Source organism: Vigna unguiculata, chromosome 4 (assembly GCF_037176805.1).
Source record: "Vigna unguiculata cultivar grain cowpea cultivar isolate G323 ecotype 2 chromosome 4, ASM3717680v1, whole genome shotgun sequence".
Lineage (NCBI taxonomy): Eukaryota > Viridiplantae > Streptophyta > Magnoliopsida > Fabales > Fabaceae > Vigna > Vigna unguiculata.
This window is the reverse complement of record NC_140795.1, coordinates 34989473-35000958: the sequence shown is the minus strand read 5'-3', so window position 1 is coordinate 35000958 and position 11486 is coordinate 34989473. Positions and strand designations below refer to the sequence as shown.

The 11486-nt window shown below is 31.4% G+C and overlaps 1 long non-coding RNA gene across 1 annotated transcript; it reads right to left on the bottom strand.

The window, feature by feature from the left end:
• Positions 1-9935: 9935 nt before the first annotated feature.
• Positions 9936-11172, bottom strand: LOC146887085 (uncharacterized). The gene is made up of 3 exons (XR_014994330.1): positions 10913-11172; positions 10388-10504; positions 9936-10241 (listed from the first exon to the last, which is right to left on the bottom strand). It is a non-coding gene; the product is annotated as an uncharacterized LOC146887085 (long non-coding RNA).
• Between the last annotated feature and the right edge of the window lie 314 nt (positions 11173-11486).

Sequence of the window (11486 nt, the reverse complement as noted above, 5' to 3'; positions counted from 1 at the left end):
ATTACTTATGAGAGCTAATCTTCCAATGGCTACTTAGAGATATGCAATTTTGCATGTTGCATTATTGATTCGCATCAAGCCAACAAGTTATCACAAATACTCTATTATGCAGTTGGTTTTTGGTCAGTGACCTAATATTCTCATGTAAGAATTTTTTAATGTGTTGTATATGTTTTAATTTCCCCACCAAAAGTGACTGTGATGGGTCCTCAAAGATGATTGAGAATATATGTTGGATATCATTCTCCCTCAATAATAAAATATCTTGAACTACCAATAGGAGACTTATTTACAATTTGACTTTTCGTCTGTCACTTTGATGAATAAGTTTTTCCAACATTAGGGGGAGAAAGAAAACATTTGGAAAAGAATATTGGTTGGAATGAATTATGTTTATCTTATCTTGATCCTCGTATAACAAAATATGAACTGGAAGTTCAAAAGATAATTAATTTACAAAATTAGTCAATCAATTACCAAATGTTCTTATTGACAGAAAAAAGGTAACTAATACATGTTGTTAATGCTTTGAAGATAGTTGATATTAATTCATAACACGCTTGAAGCATGGTAGGCCTGTTAGTTCCAAGGACATGTTTGAAGCGTGGTAGGCCTATTGATTCTAAAGATAAAAACTCTTGAATGAGAAAGGGAGCTAAAATGCAAGATGACCTAATCGAAAAGGTGGAAATCCTAAAAGATTCACTTGACATAATTAATTATTTGGTTCCAGAAGAACCTCAAGTACCTAAAAGTGTTGAAATTGATGAGATCTCAATAAATTATGTCATGAATAATATAGTATGGAACTAAAATGAAGTCAACATTGACGAATCGTTTACATATAATATCACGATGAATGTTATGAATGACAATGGAGATTAATAACCAATGATCATTGAAGATTGTCGACAAAGAAATAATTGGCCAAAATGAAAATATGCAAAGAAGCATAAGTAGATTTGTTTGTTAAATGAAAGGTTTTTGGACTTATAGTTCACACACCTAAAGGTGTGAAACCCATTGGGTATATATGGATTTTTTGCGCAAAAATCAAATTAAGAATGATGAAATTGTTAGATACAAAGCACAGTTGGTTACTCAAGGTTTTTCACAAAACCTGATATTAATTTGTGAAAAGACAGATTCACTAGTATTGGATGCAACAACATTGCAATATTTGATTATCCTAGTTGCACAACAAGGTTTGCATTTACATATTATGGATAATGTTACAGCCTATTTGTACAATTCTCTTGATAATCATATTTATATGAAAATCCTTGAAGGATTTTATTTGCCCAACAAGGCAAATTCTAAAGAGGGTTATTCAATAAAATTGAACAAGCCGTTTTATTGATTAAAGCAATCAGGACGTGTGTAGTAAAACTGTCTTATTGAGTACTTATTAAAAGAAGAATATAGAAAATGATCCTATTTGTTTTTGTATTTATATGAAAAGATCCAAAAATGAATTTGTCATCATTATTGTTTATGTAGATGACATAAATATCGTTGAAACCCCTAATGAGCTCACAAAGGCAATTGATTGCTTAAAGAAAGAATTTAAGATGAAGGATCTTGAAAAGATAAATTTTTTGTTTCAGATTACAAATGGAGTATTTAAACAATGATGTTTTTATACATCAAGAGGCTTATATAATTAAGGTGCGTAAAATGTTCTAAATGGACAAGTCACATCCATTATGCACTATAATAGTTTTGAGGTCGTTAGATGTTGATTAATGCTCTTCTTAGACCTCAAGAAAATGATGAAGATCTTCTTGGTCCAGAAGTACCATATCTTAGTGTTATAATAACACTAATGTATCTTGCTAATTATACTTGACGTGATATTGCATTTGCTGTAAATTTGTTAAGCAAGATATAGTTTTTCACCTACAAGAAGACAAAGGATTGGAGTAAAACAAAATATACTCTATTACCTTAAGAGTACTACGAATATGAAATTATTTTATCCAAATGATTTAAAATTGGATCTAATGGATTATGCAGATGCATGTTATTTATTATATTATCACAATGTCACAATGGTTGATCACAAACAAAATATTTATTCACATGTGGTAGAATAATGATTTCATGACGATATATTAAGGAGACCATAACAACATCATCGTCAAAATCATGCATAATTTTTAGCATTACATGAGGTAAGTTATGAATATGTTTAGTTAAGGTCTATAATTTAATATGTGCGACAAACTTGTGGTCTATCCTTAAGAAGAATGGAATTAACAACCATATATGAAGATAATGGTGTACTCTTTTTCCTTCACTAGGTTTTTATCCCAAAGGATTTTTCCTAATAAGGTTTTAACAAGACACATTCTCTTATCAATGAACACCCAATGGGGATTGTTATGAATTAATGGTCGTCCATTGATTTGATACAGTTACTCATATGATTGATACTCATATGATTCATTACTCTTTATGTAAATATTTGTATTAATTATTTTATTTGTATCTTTTATGGGTTACCATGTTGTATCTATAAATATGACTATTCCTATCAATAATAAGACATAATAGTTGCTTTGTATTCTATCATTCTATATTCTTCCTTCTATTCTTTATTCTTCTCTTCATTATTAGCTTTATTTTATAACATTTAACAAATAATAAAACTTGTCTACTTTTTCTATTGTTGTAAAACTCATATCGAGGACATTTTGTTATACATTTTATTATTATTAATTCTATTATTAATGTTATTAATTGTAGTAACAAAAGTATTATATTATTAGAAACATAAATATTTGAATCAATTAATTGTTTACATTTTCGAATTTTTATTTAGAATAGTAGAAAGTTGGAAAATGGAAAATGAATATGGAAGAAGGGTGGAAACTGGAATATGAAAGAATATAAAAATATTTGGTGAAAAACATTCATACATTAAGACCAATTTCAAATTTGTAATTATTTGCAATAAAAATTAAAATTATTCTACTTTCTAGTTTTATAAAGTTTATTTATCTATTTTGAAATAACATCAATAAAATATACATAAATGAATATTGTAAAACCCTAGAAAATGGTATTTTAGAAATGATATTGGTTTAAAAATAGTGTGACTCGATTATTTTAATATTAAAAAGTTTTAGTATAAATAGATTTTTTATAAAGGAGTTTCATTATTTTAAAACACATCATCTCTCTAGAAACCACTTTTTCTAGAGCTCTCTGACTTTTCTCTAAGAGTTTTGTCTTTCTGGTCGTTTGATTGAAGAACTGAGACTGTAGGATTGGTCCTCTTGGTGAGCTCTTCAGTTTGGACCGATCAGTTTCTCTGTTCACGTAAGTTAAGTTTCTGCTCTCTTTTTGGTCTTTTCTGTTTTTTGTTGCATGTAAGCCATTTTCTACTTGCGTGCGTCGTTTTATTTATCAGTATGAGTCTCTACTGATCAGTGATCATAATGGTATGTCCTGATCGTTCTTCTAATGTTTCTATGTGTAAATAGAGCATCTTGTGAAGTTAGAGACATTTGACGTTTATAGAGTTGTTTTAGCAGGATACCAGGTAAAGGAAGCTAATTTCTCTGTCTTAATTCATAAACCTATTAAAAATGCATATTGTGTGTTTAATTTGTGATTGTTTGGTGTATCTAATATGCGGGATTGCTTGTGATGTTGAAAACTATGAAGATGTGTATTTTTCCTATTAATTGAGAATAATTGGTGGTTTAGATGTGTTTTGCATTCAAATGGTATGAATAATTGGATAGAATTGATGTTTAATAATTGAATGATCTTTGCACTGGTTTTGGAGTGGTATGGGTTGGGTGAAGATGCATAAAACATGTTAGATAAGTTTTTTGTATAATTTTGCAGAGTTGCACACTCGTTGGACGAGTGGTACTCGCTGAGCAAGTGAGCTGATCTACAAAATTATGCAGAACACTAATTTGCAGAATTATGCAGATTCACAAACTCGTTGGGCAAGTGCTACTCGTTGGGCGAGCATGGGCCAGTGGCTGGGCGATTGCTACTCGTTGGGTGAATTTCCAAGTCAGGAACTTCTAGACTTGGACTAGTGGCTGGGTGAGTGCTACTAGCTGGGCGAGTGAGTCAGAACCTAAAACTTTTTTTTAGTTAAATTTAGTGGTATTTTAGTTATCATAGAAGCTTTGTAATTATTATGAATGATGCGTATGTGATGAGATTGTTTATATTGAGACTGAGTTGAGATTGGTTGATGCTAACCCAAGGAGCATTAACAATGATTGCGGTAGTGTATGCGTTGAGGTATGGACTGTCTTGGCAGTTATCTTGATGCTCTAATAACCATTCAAATTCTCAAGTAAAGAGGAATGAGATATGTGGTGAAAGGAGTAGGAGGTCCTAGCCTAAGGGTTTTTCCTTGACCATTGGTGTTAACGGACTTACCTTGTATGTGGTAAAGTTTTCACTCTTAATTTGTCGCTCTGCAAAGCATGAGATGTCACTACAAGTGCAGAACTGACTGGATCTGACCTCAATGCATGTATCCGGATTAGTTGAGTCGTAGTCTATAAATATATGTATGCGAATATCTGCTTATTTTGTAGTTGTTATAGATATCAATATTATATCGTTTGAGAAAATTCTTTAAAAGTCATTAGCTTACCCTTCTTTTGTGTTTTTGTCTTGTATTGTTTGTTTTCCTTTTGCGATGATCACCTATTCGGTGGGAGCAGTGGTGGTTGTAGTTTCAGAAGCACCTCTTGAGGTTGAGGAGCCATCTTTTAGATCGGAAGGAGGTATCAGTGAGAAGTTATTATAAGTGGTTAACTTATGTTTAGAGTTAGAAATGTTTTGTATGGATAATTGATATATTTATATAGTCCAATCATTTGTAAGATTGTATTAATATACTTTATACATTTGTTTATATGTTTTGAACACTAAGGTGGAACTAGGGATGTCAACGGGGCAGGTAGGGTACGGGTAGTAGTTCCCCCGTACCCTACCCGCTGAAAAAATATTTGCCCCGTACCCGTACCCATATCCGTCGGGTATCCGTTATGCGGGTACCCGTCTATTTTTTTCATATCCGCGGGTATCCGCGGGTATTTACAAAAATATTTAAAAAAATAAATATTTAACCATAATTAGTGCTTAGGTCAACAAGTTTCCTTTCTCCGATTGATTCTTGAAAAACAAACAAATAAAAAATCACTACCAATTTATATTGTAGTTTATTTTTGAATAAAATATTAAAGAAATTACTAACTTCATCAATGTCCACCTCTTGCAACATTGTATAAAGTTTCATGTTGTCCAATTTTAATCTAGAAAAGCCTTAAAACATAAGAATTTCAGTAAAAATTTCTAACAATCACTTAATTAAAATATCTAAGTAAAAGTGTTAATTTCATTACCTTCCATGTTGGTCCGTAACCAGTTTTAGAGACACATCAATACCTCCACAGTATATGGAAGTAATTTACTCATTTGTGGGGTAAGAATCTGACCACCATTATTGGATGAAGACTCATAATGTTGTTTACTAATATATATATATATATATATATATATATATATATATATATATATATATATATATATATATATATATATATATATATATATATAAGGTAAAGTTTAGCGGGTACGGATACTATGATACCCGTACCCGCCCCGTTAACATGCGGGTATCAAAAATACCCATACCCGCGGGTAGCGGGTATCCATTTTTAATATCCATTTCCTACCCGTTGTGGGTTTTATCCGCGGATACCCGCGGGTACGGATTTTTTTGACATCCCTAGGTGGAACATCCTATTTTATTAGTTTTAAGCTGCTAAAATTGGGATGTTATAAATATAAATTAAAAAAATCACAATAATAAAATAGATCTGGTAAAATATTGATTGTAAAATAAATTTAAATTTAGTTCATAAGAATTAAAAATACTATAATAAAAAAAAATATATGTCAATATCATTTTAAATCAGTTCTTCGTTCCATTAGTTAAATATAAATATATAAGATTTATGTATATTTCATTCTTATATTATTTTATTAAAACCTAATAATTTTAATTATATAATAAAATTCATGTTTGTACCTTATAATATAATAAACCTATATTTTTTATTTTTTAATTTGTATAAAAAGTAGGATTAAATATGTTTTTGGTCCCTTAACTTTCAGTGCAAATTGGAAATGGTCCATTCTCGAAACTTTGGATTAATTTAGTCCGTCAACTTTAGATATGTGTGTATTTAGTCCTTTTAACCAATTTTTTTAAGTTTATTTGATGCTTCAAACGCATTTCATGATAGTATTTGAGTTGTTTACCTCGTTTAACTCATTTTTGCTTCAACGTTGGTTGAGAAACACTTATAAAACCTCAAATAAACTTAACAAAATTTTGTTAAAAGGACTAAATTTACCCAGCTTTTAAAGATGAGAGATTAAATTGGTCTAAAATTTCGAAAAGGAACTAATTCCAATTTTGACTAAAAATTAAATGATTAAAAATATATTTAACCCCGTTAATTTTACATATTCAAAGTATTAATAAACATTATTATAAATGGGATCTGATGTCAAAATTTATAATTAAAATTTAACTTGAATAATGAGTAAAAAATATTTATTTTTATTTATATTACATTTTAAAGTAATATTTTATAATTAATGTAAACCCTCTTTTTTTTATTCTGCCATAATTTTAAAGGGCTGCCCTTAATCTAATGGGCCTAAGGGCTGACCCATAGGGTGTCCAAGACCCCTAAGGCAGCCAAACCTCCTCTCACTGCTGCATTCTTGCAAACACAGTTCCCTCACACCCTCTCTTTCTCAACAAAACGCTCTGCTAGGGTTTGGGATCTATCCAAGTTCAACTGAGTTCAACCTCTTTCTTCCGCTCACGTAAGTTACTTTCGATGCATACTATTCCCTTTTAGTTTAATCTTTGTGCTTGTCGTTAGGGTTCCTCGTAATAATCTCGTGCTCCCTCTGTATTGAGATTTTCAACTCTTAAACCTGCTTCTGGAGCTGTAGTGCTTATTCGCTTAAGTGTCGGAACTTTCCGCTAGCTTATTTCCAGGTAAGGGAAGCTAGGATTTCACGTTATTTCTATTTTATGCGATTAATGTTTTGTGAAATATGAGAAAAGATTAGGGAAAACGCTAGTTTTTGGTATATTTCTGAGTTAGGGGTTCAAATATTCATGAAACTGTGATATTTGACGTTATTTATCGTGATGTGTCGTGCAGTCGCTGGGCGAGTTGACTTGGTCGTTGGGCGACTATGTATTTTTCTGATATGCGCAGTTTTAGTAAAATTGACTTTCCCGACTCATTAACCGTTGGATTGAGCTCAAATTTTGACATTTGGTTCATAACATGCTATTTTATGGTTTGACTGATTGGATCGTCGATTAGATGTATGTAGCTTTAGAAATGTGTCACGCATTACTGCAATGATTTTGGTTTTGTGATAATAAATTTTCTTAGGAATTTTGGTGTAAGAATTATGGTTGTGGGTTGTGCTTGATTGTATGGAATTACAGGTACTTAAATGTTGGCACTCATTTATTTGGGATGAATAATATTTTGTGATATATGTATGTCTTGGTATGCATTTATAAAGTATGAGATGAATGAATTTGCATGAGTGATGTGATTCATGGATTGTGAATGATGAACTTGGATAAATCTCGGCATGCGATTTCAATGAAATGGTTGGTTATATATGTGGTCATGAATTCGTTATGAACAATAATGTTACATTGATGACATGGTATTGGTTTGAGGTGAAGTTCTATATCCCCGAATTGGGAAGAATGGGATGGTATGAAATCAGCATGGAATATGAATGAGGATGGGTTACAAAGGATGGCGTGAGGTGTTAAATGCATGATCAATATTATTTGTTTGTTTGGAATGTGATTGGTATGTTGTCAGTACGTAAATCCACAAGTCTCTAGGTGAGACTTCTTGGTCGTGCTTTAGTGGTCGGGACGTAATTCCATGACCCCTGTTAGTGGGGATTCATGGTGGTGCCCCATCTATATAATTTGGTAAGGATTCAAGGTAAGGTTGCATCCTGACACTTTAAGGAGTTAGTTAGTCTCACTTAGAGCAAACTGACTCCTATGGTGAGAGTAGTAGGAGGCCTGAAACTCATTAAGGGCTAACCTTGTGTGTGGGGGATTGATTCATTATAACACTTGTAACACATAGCTCGGGGGTGAGCAGAGGTATCCACCACAAGTGCAAGCATCCGCTGAATCCGACCAGATTATATGTCATCCGGATGAGTCGAGTCTGAGTCTAGTGTATTGCTTGAGAAGTCATAACATGATTAGTTGATGAATACCGTTTGGATTGTGTAATAGCATGTGATTACTTGATAAATTGTTTCTACTCTAGCTTACCCTTTGTTTGTTTGATTGCTTTGTATGTTGTTCTTCTACTTTTGCGATGATCATCAATTTATTGATGGGAGCAAATGTGAGAGGTACTCGAGGTCAACAAGGAAGAGATGATTTCGCTGCTTAGCCATCTGGGCTGGATTCTACTGCTTTGGACTTTCTTTTTTTGGGGTTATGACCCATGTACTAGTCTGTCTTTTAATTTCTTATTTTGATTACTGATGAACATTGTATTTGGTTTAGTTGTGGCATAGTTGTGTGCCTTGGTTATTGTATGAAGTAGTGTTTAAACTCGAGGACTGTGTTTTTGTATTATCCTGTGTGACACTTCCTTTAATCATGCTTATAAATTAAATGGGGGTGTTACAATGTTTTCAATTTTTTTTCTAAATATTATTTCATATATTATTTCTTAATATTTATAATTAAACTTATAAAACAGTGGATGGACATTTTTTTTCCTAAATATCTAATCAGCTTTTTAGTGCAAATATTAAAAGTAACATTAACATTTGTGTCAAGGTTTATTAGTTAAAGTGGTTGAAAATACATATCATGTGAAGTGAATTTTGGAATGAATATATTCTACATAAATTACTTTATATAAACTACTTTTAGTACTAAATTAAAATTTAAACACGGTTCTACTATGCAAAAAAAAAATGTTCTGAAATGTTAAAATATTCACTCCACAAAAATTTTACAAAATATCAACAAAAGTCTTCAAAACAACTAAGAAGAAGGCTGAGTTCTCGCTTTACAGAATTATTAGTTGCTTCATCCCAACACTCTAGAGTGAATATCATAAAAAGAGTCAATTAGATGTTGGTAAATAATCAAATCAATTTCACTTCTATAATAGATTGAAGTTAAAGTAGACACATTAGTAGAAATAAAGTCAATTTCTATATATTTACAGATATATCCTAGCAACATCCATTTCTCGGTCAAACTTGATTGAAGAGAGGCTACTTGAGAATGCTCTGCACTTGGTGCCAATGATCTGAATCAAGAAATGTTGTTTCTCATATTAAAAGGATCTTGTTCATTTATAGCATTAATATGAAGAAAAGGAGAGTAATAAAGTCTATATTGAGCATTTTGCGAGAAGAAGAGGCATGGCCCCTGTAAGTTAGGAATAACATTGATTTACTCAACATAGCAAACTTTGATTGCAATACTAAAAAATATAGTATCCACAACATCATTGTCCAATAATAGAGAGATTAGAGGGTTGCTCTACACTTGTGAAAGGTAGATAAATGCTTATTATTCCAAAGCTTGCAAACTTATTTGTCTACTTGATTAGTATGGTGGTAAACACAAGCATTATCAATAAAAAAAGGTAGAGTTCAGTATAAATTTGAAGAAAACAAAGAACCTAGAGTCTTGATTAAGAAGTTGAAAAATAGCAATACCATAATTAAAAAATTGCACTTTTAAGAGAACCCTTAAAATCAAAAACTACATTTTCATTATATGCAATACTAAAAAATATGAATAAAGAGCAAGCCAAAAAGTATATTAGATTTATCTGCAAAATTATTGTTTACTTAATTCGAAGATAGCAAATACTGGTCATCTAATAAAGCAAACATTTAAGTAGTGTCAAACTTTCAATTCAAACATTTCATATATGAAGAGTAATGAGTTAATGTCGTGGATTTTCTTCTTTTGTTCAGAAGGAAAAGCAAGTGCCAACTTAAAAACCACCTGATCCATAACATATGTCATTACTTTAAGGTTTATGACACGGTTCCTATTCCCCCAATTGAAGCTCAACAACAAAGAAACCAACAACAAATAAGTGTTTCACCATCGAAGCCTTGCATTCTGAGACAACATTAACCTACAATTAAAATCCACACTTGCATTACATTTATCCTACCCAAAAAGAGGATTTCATCATCAAAATTTGACATTGATGAAAAACTTCAATAATCCAAATGAAACCTCAAATGTAGAAATTTGACTTCTATAGAAAGAGTCACTCACCTCTTTCTTTCAAAGAGTTTGTGCTATTAATGGTCCAAAGCATGAGTGTGCCAAATTATTTTCTACTTGTTCTAGCTTTTCTACTGTAAGAGGAATATTCGAACTTATGCACTCATACTGAAAAAACACACCAACATAAACAAAAAAAGTTGAAGGTTAATTATAAATAAAAATAGGCAAACAACAAATAAAGAAGAGAGACTTCTTTACATTGGAGACCAAAATCCTCAATCTTATTCAAAGAGATAGTTTGAAAAAAAAAAGGCTTATACAAAAGCTTGTACTCTCCAAGGTAAGTCCTAAAAGCCACAATCTAAATCCTTATCGTCGAAATAGCCATCCCACCACATTTTCCAACCTTCTAGGTTGGTAAAGAAACAATTAAATCAAAATAAATTCAAGTAAAGAAGATGAAATTCGAGAAAATGAGAAAAAGGTATCAAATGAAGAAGGCATTGGTCAAAATAATGCTAGGTTTCAAGAAGAATGAAAAGAAAATTCAAATATACACAAATAATGGTTTACCTTTCAAATTTCATATTCAAATGGACGTGAGGGTTTGATCTTACTGGATCACCTAACCATTATGATCCTGAATTTATTTCATGTATGAAATGAACTATCTCAACTAAATAGACAAATGTAAACCCTCAACAAATAATATTGAACCGTTAAAACCCTAAACACATATATATAAAGGACTAAAGCCATATATACACAACAAAATTTTTGAAATTTGAATTTCAATTTTGAAAACCCTGATAATTTACAAGAAAACGACATAAAAGCGAATAAGTTGAAACTCTAAAAAAATAAAACCCTTACAAATTTGATAAAAAAAAGGGGGACACCAATGCAATGAAGGAGTACAAGCGTACATATTTGGTTTAAAAAAAGAGGGTTTACGAAAAAAGGAGAAACCGAACCTTCAAAATTTAAATCATACAATGAGTGACTCCTATTGCAGCATTTGGTCAAACCTACAACGGAAACTGAAAGATCAAAATAGCAAAATGCAAAAATAGTATTTCAGATTCATAATCATGCAAAAACAGATAAAGAGAATAAAAAGTAAGAGAGAAAATGAAAGCGCGGTTGA